The sequence below is a fragment of the Triticum aestivum genome, chromosome 4A, assembly GCF_018294505.1.
Source record: "Triticum aestivum cultivar Chinese Spring chromosome 4A, IWGSC CS RefSeq v2.1, whole genome shotgun sequence".
NCBI classification, from domain to species: Eukaryota; Viridiplantae; Streptophyta; class Magnoliopsida; order Poales; family Poaceae; genus Triticum; species Triticum aestivum.
In genome coordinates, this window is record NC_057803.1 from 155,805,153 (window position 1) to 155,816,905 (window position 11,753).

Here is an 11,753-nt window from a genome sequence, read left to right on the forward strand (position 1 = left end):
GAAATACTAATTTCAACTCTTGGAACATCTCATATGCTCCATGGCGTTCAAAATGTTTTTGAAGTCCCGGTTTTAAGCCGTAAAGCATGGTGCACTAAACTATCAAGTAGTCATCATATCGAGCTTGCAAAACATTCATAACGTCTGCATCTGCTCCTACAATAGGTTCGTCACCTATTGGTGCATCAAGGACATAATTCTTCTGTGCAACAATGAGGATAATCCTCAGATCGCGGACCTAGTCCGCGTTATTTCTACTATCAACTTTCAACTTAGTTTTCTCTAGGAACATATCATAAATGAAACGGGGAAGCTATACACGAGCAATTGATCTACAACATAGATATGAAAATACTATCAGGACTAAGTTCATGATAAATTTAAGTTCATTTAATCATATTACTTAAGAACTCCCACTTAGATAGACATCCCTCTAGTCATCTAAATGATCACATGATCCATATCAACTAAACCATGTTTTATCATCACATGAGGTGGAGTAGCTTTCAATGGTGAACATCACTATGTTGATCATATCTACTATATGATTCACGTTCGACCTTTAGGTCTTAGTATTCCGAGGCCATATCTGCATATGCTAGGCTCATCAAGTTTAACCCGAGTATTCTGCATGTGCATAATTGGCTTGCACTCGTTGTATGTGAACGTAGAGCTTATCACACCCGATCATCGCGTAGTGTCTCAGCACGAAGAACGGTCGCAACGGTGCATACTCAGAGAGAACACTTATACCTTGAAATTTTAGTAAGGGATCATCTCATAATGCTACCGTCGTACTAAGCAAACTAAGATGCATAAAAGATAAACATCACATGTAATCAAAATATGTGACATGATATGGCCATCAACATCTTGTGCCTTTGATCTCCATCTCCAAAGTACCGTCAAGATCTCCATCGTCACCGGCATGACACCATGATCTCCATCATCTTGATCTTTATCAATGTGTCGTCACATGGTTGTCTCACCAACTATTGCTTTTGCAACTATTGCTATCACATAGCGATAAAGTAAAGCAATTATATGGCGCTTGCATCTTATGCAATAAAGAGACAACCATAAGGCACCTGCCAGTTGCCGATAACTTTAACAAAACATGATCATCTCATACAACAATTAATATCTCATCACATCCTGACCATATCACATCACAACATGCCCTGTAAAAACAAGTTAGACGTCCTCTACTTTGTTGTTGCAAGTTTTACGTGGCTGCTACGGGCTTCTAGCAAGAACCGTTCTTACCTACGCATCAAAAACCACAATGATTTTTCGTCAAATGTGCTATTTTAACCTTCAACAAGGACCGGGCGTAGTCACATTTGATTCAACTAAAGTTGGAGAAACAGACACCCACTAGCCACCTGTGTGCGAAGCACGTCGGTAGAACCAGTCTCATGAATGTGGTCATGTAATGTCGGTCTGGGCCGCTTCATCCAACAATACCGCTGAATCAAAGTATGACATCCTGGTAAGCAGTATGACTATTATCGCCCACAACTCTTTGTGTTCTACTCGTGCATATAACATCTACGCATAGACCTGGCTCTGATGCCACTGTTGGGGAACGCAGTATTTCAAAAAAATTCTTACGATCACGCAAGATCTATCTAGGAGATGCATAGCAACGAGAGGGGAGAGTGTGTCTACGTACCCTCATAGACCGAAAGCGGAAGTGTTAAGTAACGCGGTTGATGTAGTCGAACGTCTTCGCGATCCAACCGATCAAGTACCGAACGCATGTCACCTCCGCGATCTGCACACGTTCAGCTCGGTGACGTCCCTCGTACTCTTGATCCAGTTGAGGCCGAGGGTGAGTTGCGTCAGCACGACGGCGTGTTGACGGTGATGATGAAGTTACTGACGCAGGGCTTCGCATAAGCACTACGACAATATGACCGAGGTGGAAAACTGTGGAGGGGGCACCACACACGGCTAAAGATTAACTTGTGTGTCTATGGGCTGCCCCCTCCCCCGTATATAAAGGAGAGAGGAGGGGAGGGCTGGCCGGCCCCTACGGCGCGCCCAAGAGGGGAATCCTACTCCTAGGAGTAGGTTCCCCCCTTTCCTAGTCCAACTAGGAGAAGAAGGTAGGAGAGGGAGAGGGAGAGGGAAAGAGGGGCCGCACCCCCTCCCCTTGTCCTATTCGGACTCCCCTTGGGGGGCGCCACCTCCTGGCTACGACCCTCTCTCTCCCCTAAGGCCCACTAAGGCCCATAACTTCCCGGGGGGTTCCAGTAACCCTCCGGCACTCCGATTTATCCGAAACTATCCGGAACACTTCCGGTGTCCGAATAGCATGGTCCGATATATCAATCTTTATGTCTCGGCCATTTCAAGACTCCTCGTCATGTCCGTGATCACATCTGGGACTTCGAAAAACCTTCGGTACATCAAAACACATAACTCACAATACATATCATCATCGAACGTTAAGCGTGCGGACCCTACGGGTTTGAGAACTATGTAGACATGACCGAGACACATCTCCGGTCAATAACCAATAGCTGAACCTGGATGCTCATATTGGTTCCTACATATTCTACGAAGATCTTTATCGGTTAAACTGCATAACAACATACGTTGTTCCCTTTGTCATCGGTATGTTACTTGCCCGAGATTCGATCGTCGGTATCATCATACCTAGTTCAATCTTGATACCGGCAAGTCTCTTTTCTCGTTCCGTAATGAATCATCCCGTGACTAACTCATTAGTCACATTGCTTGCAAGGCTTATAGTGATGTGCATTACCGAGAGGGCCCAGAGATACCTCTCCGACAATCGGAGTGAAAAATCCTAACCTTTATCTATGCCAACTCAACAAACACCATCGGAGACACCTGTAGAGCATCTTTATAATCACCCAGTTACGTTGTGACATTTGATAGCACACTAAGTGTTCCTCCGGTATTCGGGAGTTGCATAATCTCATACTCATAGGAACATGTATAAGTCATGAAGAAAGCAATAGCAATAAACTAAACAATCATAGTGCTAAGCTAATGGATGGGTCTAGTCCATCACATCATTCTCTAATGATGTGACCCTGTTCATCAAATGACAACACATGTCCATGGCTAGGAAACTTAACCATCTTTGATTAACAATCTAGTCAAGTAGAGGCATACTAGGGACACTCTGTTTGTCTGTGTATTCACACAAGTACTAAGTTTCCGGTTAATTCAATTCTAGCATGAATAATAAACATTTATCATGATATAAGGAAATATAAATAACAACTTTATTATTGCTCTAGGGCATATTTCCTTCACCACCAAGGTCCGAGTATGAGTCGTTCTTGATCAATATATGTTACGGTGAGGACAGAGGAGTAACTCAAGGTAGAATAAAAAGTATTAATTTCCCAGCAATTCAATACTTTGCACAATTTAACGGAAAATGCATCGTAGGCAAACAAGACTGTAGTACACTTTGTGCTCCTGACTTGAGCCTCATACACACTGCTCTTGTCTGTGTTAAATGTTATAACCTTGGAGCGATTATTGCACGCAGACTACAACACAACGCTGGTAGTGGATATTTTTATGGTGGTATTTATGCTTCACGTTTAGCAAAGGAGCTGGGTGTATCACCTTGGCCTAATGACCCTATCTTGCCCACTCAGTACTTAGACTTTGAGGCCATGAAGCACCATAAGTTACTTAGTTGTGAAATCATTAATTATACATATAACATGTTGTTCAATAAAAAGTCCATTATGGACACCTTTTTGCCTACGCCTGCTCTCTTTGATTATCCTAGCAAGGGAACATATTATGTTATTGAGAGCGAGGCCCACGCACACAACACAGAGGTTGCGGCTGCTCGGCAGGCTGAGGAGGCTCCACCAAGAGCCTCCGTGAGCTATCACTCCGATTATTATGCAGGCTACAGATGGTGATTACCAAGCTAAGCCAAAAGCCTAAGCTTGGGGCAGTTCGTATTTCCACCGACATTGCATTCATGTTCACACATTTCATTCCAGTTGTCGGTGTCCAGACTTTTTCATTGTATTATCAACGCCTTCTTGTGTGTTTGAAAAACTTTGAGAAAACCAAAAAAATGTTTTATTGCTTCTTTTTGGGTTTTTTCTTTCTAGTTTAGTTAGTTGTAGTATTAAAAAGAAAACCGAAAAAGATTTCTTTGTTCTTCTTTTGCTTGTTGGGAGCTCTCCCGTCTAGTTTTTCTCATTTTTGTTTTTCTTTCTTTAATTTGCTTTCTTCCATAAAAACCAAAAACTCCAAAAATATTTCAGTGCATTTCTCTGAAATTCTTTTCTTTTTATTGAGTCATACTAAGGAGAAGGCCACGATGAAAATGTTGAGTGGCTCTCGTATGCATTGAGATTGATCTAATGAAGAGCTATATTACCTTGTCTTCTCCTTCTGAATAAAATGTTGTAAATTCCAGCTTAGTCCACGACACTCTTGCACTATTATTATTATTTTCTTATCATTCGGTCGTGCAAGTGAAAGGCAATAATGACGATATTTTGATGAACTGGTTGTGGCGGAGAGAAACGGGTATGAACTCAACTTGTTCTGTTTTTTGTAAATATGTTTAACCTAGTATCCATGATTCGGCCTATTATGATCCAACATGTTTGCAATGACAATTAGAGATTATAGTTTCTCATGCCATGCTTAAGTAGCTAGGAGTGGATAATGATTTAAATTGGATGTCAACATTGCGTTAAAATGATTGTGATGTAGTATGATGATATGGTATCCTCCTCTGAATGTTTCAAGTGGATTGACTTGGCACATGTTCATGCATGTAGTTGAATCAAAACCAACATAGCCTCTATGATATTTATGTTCATGGTGTTCATATCCTACTCATGCTAGTATCCAATGTTACTTATGCATAATGCATGTTCATGACCGTTTTCGCTCTCTAGCTGGTCACTTCTCAACCTATTTGCAAGCCTTCGCCTGTACTAAGCGGGAATACAGCTTGTGCATCAAAATCCTAAAACTCAAGTTATTCCAGATGAGTCCACCATATATCTACCTATATGCGGTATTACCCATGTTGTTCTAAGAGCAACTCTAGTAGACCCCGCATCCTCCCGGCCTGCAAAACGTGTTTGCAGTTCACGGAAAAACGCCTTTGCGGGCCGGCACGGACGGCCGAAGTTGCAGACCCCGCATAATGGACCCGTAAAAGAAGATATTCTCATAATATGCTTTTTTACGGGTCGGCTTTACGGTGTCTGATCTGGCGCAGCTCCTCCCATCCCGCAAAAAATAAATTTGCACCTTAATTTGATCTAGCATATTGCATTTCTTTGCTTTTTAAACAACATTGGATACAAAAGACATCACCAAATCTTTGCTAGAATAGCAAGACCAAAGAAAACAAGAACCACAAGTATGCATTTAGAAGATTTCCAACTTCCATAACTGCTCCCACTAGTTGGACTAATATCTTCTCCATGCATTTGTTGTTGATATGTGGATTCTTGATTTTGCATTCTTCTTTCTTCATCTTTGGTTCAAAAGAAGTAGACGTTGCTTTCCCTCTAGTTGCACATGCAGCCGCATCATTGCCTTCGATTCTACTAAGGAGTACACCAACATCTATTAAGTTTCTTTCTATCAATAAATCAATGTATTGGCCTTCCCAAAACCAAAATGAGCATCCATCATCCTACACAAATGAATGACCATGTTCGAAATGAGGATCCGCAATTGAACCAAAGAATGAGCTATCAAATGAGCTACCGCAAGTGCACGTACCCCGCCATTTTCGCATTTGAAGAACACCCATCAGGGGTGCTTCGGCGTGCCCGAAGTTAGCCGCATCACTGTCCGCATGCAGTCATCGCACTGGATGTGTGGCATCGGCAAGCCACAGAGATGTTGCGTGAGCGACGAGCCCGATGGACGGCCGGACGAATCCATGCTCGCAAACCGCCGGCGGCGGTTGGCGGACGAACCCGAGCCTGCATGAGGCGATACGCCCTTGCCGGGGCTGCGGGAGAGGCTCCCCATTTTCGCCGGAATCTTGGGCGGTGGCGCGAGGGGGGAGGAGAGGTGGTCGGTGGGGAAAGCGCGGGCTGAAATGTCCCCCCACCAACCGCTTCCGCTTATATGCAGGGCACCGCAACCGCGCGGGGGGGACCCGCATGTTCCCGGGTTGGGGTCGGGATTTTGTCGCGCCCCCTAAAATTTTTTGCGGGCCGGGGCGGGATGCGGGGCCTGTTCGGGCTGGTTTTTCTGCCCCAACCCGCATTTTGGTGGTTATTTTGCGGGTCGGGACGGGATGCGGGGTCTGCTAGAGTTGCTCTAAGTAAATTTGCATGTGCCACCTCTAAAAACTTCAAATAGACATCCGTTTTTGTGTGCCTGGATTGTTCATAGAGTGACAGGAGGTAGTAGGTATCTTCCATGCTAAGCGTGTTATTCTCATGATGAGTGTTTATTCACTCGTCCTTGCACGAGAGGGGCGGTAATAGGGCTTCCTAGTCCCGAATTCAAAACTGCATATAATTAAACAAAACTCCCCAGGATTGTTGTTGGTATGGACGATACCCATGGATTTGACTAGCCATGGAGTGTGTTTGTTGGTGGAGGGGGAGTAAACCTTTATCGCTTGGGAACTGCCACTAATGTGTTTAGCATGGACGATACTGATAACTAATGGTCACGAAGTGAACAGAAAGGGTGCATTTCACAAAATTTCATTTATCTTTGTTTTAAAAATTGAGCTCTGGCACCGCTGCAAATCACTGCTTCCCTTTGCGAAGGGACTATCTATTTACTTTATGTTGTGTCATCACCTTCTCAAATAAGCGCCAGATGTGAGAGCACTATTGTCATCCTCATGCATTGTGTATAGCTAATGTTGGGTGCATCATGACTGGATCTTTTCTACCATGAATTACAATGTTTAGTTGCTGCTCGAACTTTGGAGGTGCTCTGCATTTATGTTTTGCGGTCTCAGAAAGGGCTAGCGAGATACCACTGTTGTCATATTATATCATGGTTGTTTTGACAAAGTGTTGTCATTTGAGATATCTTATTATTGCTCGCAAGTTATTATGCCATTGATATGAGTTAATATAATTTTAAAAATTTATTGTCGATATGGTTAGTTATAATCTTTGCTGAAAACCTAGGTGCTACTTAAGCTTATTTATGTAAACAAGAGCAAAAGAGTTCATATTTTTTTTGCACTTTCAGTTTATCAACTGAATTTCTTGAGGAGAAGCAAAGGTTTAAGCTTGGGGGAGTTGATACGTCTCCATCATATCTACTTTTCCTAACGCTTTTTCTCTTGTTTTCGACTCTAATTTGCATGATCAGAATGAAACTAACCTAGACTGATGTTGTTCTCAGCAGAACTACCATGGTGTTGTTTTTGTGCAGAAATAAAAGTTCTCAGAATGGCACGAAACTTTTTGGAGAATTTTTATACAATAAAAGAAAAGTACTGGAGCCAAGAACCACTGGAGGGGCCTCCTAGGTGAGCACAACCCACTAGGGCGCGCGCCCCCTCCAAGCATGCCCAGGTGGGTTGTGCCCACCTGGTGGCCCTACAGACCCAGATTCCATCTCTATAAAATCCTATTTTTGGAGAAACAAATCGGGGAGAAAGAATTATTGCGTTTCACGAGACGAAGCCGCCGCCACCTCCTGTTCTTCATTGGGAGGCCAGATATGGAGTCCGTTTGGGGCTCCGGAGAGGGGGATCTTCGATCTTCGTCATCACCAACCCTTCTCCATCGCCAATTCCATGATGCTCCCCACCGGGAGTGAGTAATTCCTTCGTAGGTTCGTTGGTCGGTAAGGAGTTGGATGAGATTCATCAGGTAATCAAGTTAGTTTTGTTAGGGCTTGATCCCTAGTATCCATTATGTTATGAGATTGATGTTGCTATGACTTTGCCATGCTTAATGCTTATCACTTTGGGCCCAGGTGCCACGATTTCAGATATGAACCGTTTATGTTATCACAGTTATATCTATGTTTTAGATCCGATCATGCAAGTTATAGTCACCTATTACGTGTTATGATCCGTAAACCCCGGAGTGACAGTATTCGGGATACTTTCCGATGATGACGGTAGTTTGAGGAGTTCTTGTATTCACTATGTGTTAATGCTTTGTTCCGGTTCTCTATTAAAAGGAGGCCTTAATGTCCATTAGTTTCCATATGGATCCCGCTGCCACGGGAGGGTAGGGCAAAAGATGTCATGCAAGTTCTTTCCATGAGCACGTATGACTATTTACGGAATACATGCCTACATTATATTTATGAATTGGAGCTAGTTTGTATCGCCTTAGGTTCTGACTGTTATATGATGAATATTATCCAACGAATTCACCAATCCAATGCCTACAAGTTTTTCACATATTGTTTCTGCTAAGTTACTATTATTATTGTTGCTGTCACACTTGCTACAAAATCATTGCTATCATGGTTACCGTTACTATTACTGTTACCACTGCTATCAGAATTATCATATTACCATGCTATTGATCATATTGCTGCAGATAATTAATCTCGAGGTGTGGCTGAATTGACAACTCAGCTGCTAATACTTGCAAATATTCTTTGGCTCCCCTTGTGTCCAATCAATAAATTTGGGTTGAATACTCTACCTTGAAAACTATTACGATCCCCTATACTTGTGGGTTATCAGCCGCCGGCCCCTTGGGGGAACCCTAGGCTGCCTCCCCTCCCCCCACCTATATATCTATGATGGGAGAGTGGCAACACACACCACGATTCCCTAGCCGTGTGCGGCGCCCCTATCCCTCTAGTTCATCCTCGATCATATTTTTGTAGTGCTCGGCGAAGCCCTGCGGAGATATTTGCATCACCACCGTCACCACATCGTCGTGTTGTCAGAACTCGTCTACTACTTCGCCCGTCTTGCTGAATCAAGAAGGGGATGATGTCACCGAGCTGAACGTGTGCTGAACCTGGAGGTGCCGTACGTTTGGTACTTGATCGGGCGGATCGTGAAGGTGTATGACTACATCAACCGCGTTGATAAATGATTCTTCTTAACAATCTATGAGGGTACGTATACACACTCTCCCCTATCGTAGCTATGCATCTCCATGGATAGATCTTGCATGTGCGTAGATTTTTTTTGTTTTCCATGCAACGTTCCCCAACATGTCGGATGAGACAATGCTGACCAAGGACTCCCGTGGAGACGGACAAACGGAGCATTGAGGTAGAGTAGCACACTGAGGCAATGGGCCGGAAGTTGTTTGTGCCTGATGTGAGGCTCATAGTCACTTAGTGCTCCCTGGAGCCGTACACGTTGCTTCACTGCAGTAGCCAGTAGGTTGACCGTGAAGCAGATTATTCCGTAAGTGCATATGTTCTTGAGCGCGTCGGCGGCCATCCGCACTGCTGACATCGCCACCCCGGACGACGACATCCCTCCGAGGCCTGACACTAGGAAGGTGGGTGTACTCTGCGCCTGCGTCCCAGCCAGGCTTTGCACCGCCTCCTCTCCAATTTCTAGCCCTTATCTGCGCTGGCCGCAATTGAGGCGCTCAACTCCAGATTCAGCCAACTGATTTGCAGGATTGACTTCCTACCGTCAAAATATCTCGCTCCTAATTACTCCCCCGTTAAAATGTCTCTTTCTCTCTCCCTAAATTTTTCCATAAAAATCTCTCTCTATTAAACTCGTGGAGTGGCTGAGATAAAAAAATATTAAAATGGAATTAAATCTCGTATGAGGAGTAGGGGATTGAGTCATGATTTTTTAAGGGGAGATTCTTTTGATCGATGACCATGCGAGGTGCCAGAAAAATCGGAAGGTGGAACGTTGTGGGGGAGAGAGGACGCAAAATTGATGTGCATTTCTTTTAGGGATTGGGTTTTGACGTGATTTATGCTTTAATCGAAGGAAACTATGCAGCGGGAGAGAGACCTTCCATTTTTAGATGGGCGTGGGGTTGAAAAACCAGATGACGAGGGGTGAGGGAGCATACGTCGGGGTGGGAAGAAGAGGTTAGACGAAACGTAAGAGGGGAGAGGGAACCTTACTGTCGGGTGGTAGGTGCGACATATGCCAACGGGTGGCTTATCATTGTGGGAGCCAGTAATACGTCGCCGGTGCCTGGAAACGGGATGAGGCGAAGACATGCACGCCATCGAATCTTACCGAGCTTCGGGGCTCTCCGTGGAGATAACACCCCTATTGCTGCTCTGCGGGGTCGCCGCATGGTCACTAGATGAACAAGTAACTACACGATGCTCCTTGAGCTGTTTGGCGAGAGGAGGAAGAAGGGCTCTGCTTGCTCTCTTCTCCTCCCTACGTGGTGTCTAAAACTAGCAGGGATCCATCTCCCTTTGCATGGATGCCCCGGGGGGCTACCGGCTCCTTGGTCGACAGGCAGGCCCCACTGTCCAGGGCCTTGTCGGTGGCTGGTTACTGTTGCTCAATCTTGGTGACGAGGGCTTTGCCGAGGTCAGCGTGGCTACAGTGCTGCCGTCCGGCGGGTGACCACTGTAGCCTCACCGCGTCTTGTCTCCTTAATGGGGCGTATCCTTCGAGGGGGTGGCAAGCCGGCTGGAGAGAGCCGGCTCCGTCTTGGGCCGACTGGGGGAGGCCAGGCCGCCTTCGGGTGTCTCTCTGCCTGAAGGGGCCCACCGCCCGTGGGCCGTACTGGTAGCCCGTCGTGGATGACATCAGGGTCAACGTGACAACAGTGCTGCGCCGGACGGGTCATGGCCACCCGTACGGCGCACTGTGCCAGGCGCGCTCCGGGATTAGGGGGTGGCAGGCTTCACTGTAGCCACGCCCCGTCACATCGCCGTTATGTGGATGCAGACTTCGAGGGTACGGTCTTGACCGCTTTATGGGAGCCGGCTCCTTGGAGTCGGCCTTCTCGCAGCCGGCTCCTTGGAGCCGGCCCTCCTGCGGCTTTCTTCATGAGAGCTGAAATCGGGCCGCCTTCCAATAGCCGGCCTGGGAGACAGCCGGCCAGGGGAAGGCGGCCCCATGTCTTGGATTCTTGAGAGCCGGATCGGCTCGTAATTTTTTCAGAAAGGCCAGGGGGAGCCGACTAGCTTACCCGTGGTCACTTACTCCGACAGTAGTCCCCGAAGCTGGGCGAGCTTCGAGGCTGATAAAGGGACGAGAAGCTTGGTCAGCTTCCTATCCTGAGGGACCGGCTTTGCTTGGGCGCGCCATCTTCGGAAAAGCTCTGTTTCTCGTAGGCAGGAACGCGGGCCACATGGCGAGGAAATCCTGCCAACGTACGCGCGCGACGGGACGCTGCCGCAGGCCCGGGCCCGCCACTCGCAGGCCTCAGTCCGAACGCAGATCTTCCGCGGCCCACATGGACCGCTCGCCTTCCCGCGGCGGTTCTATTCTGCCATCAAGGCACAATAATCGCGGGACATGGGGGAGTGGGCGCAATTGATCCCCATGTTCCCCCATGCCGCGCCTCCTCGGCTCCGCCGCGCGGTCTATAAGTAGGAGGAGGAGGGGGAGCGGCAGAGGCTCGCACGCTCTTTCTCACTCCGCCCCTTCTTGCCCTCCTTCTTCTCTTCCCCACAGCAGCTCTTTGCCGCGCTGTTCCGCCGTCGCTTCGTCTTGCTTCTCGCTGCGCTGCCTCATGGCGCTGTCAAGCTCGTGGGATGGCTCCAACGTCCATGAGGACCACGTCAAGTTCCTCCGCCAGACGCGACGCCTGCCCAGCGAGGACTTCGTTCGGGTTCGTCTAGCGCCGGAGAAGGAGATTTCGCCGGCA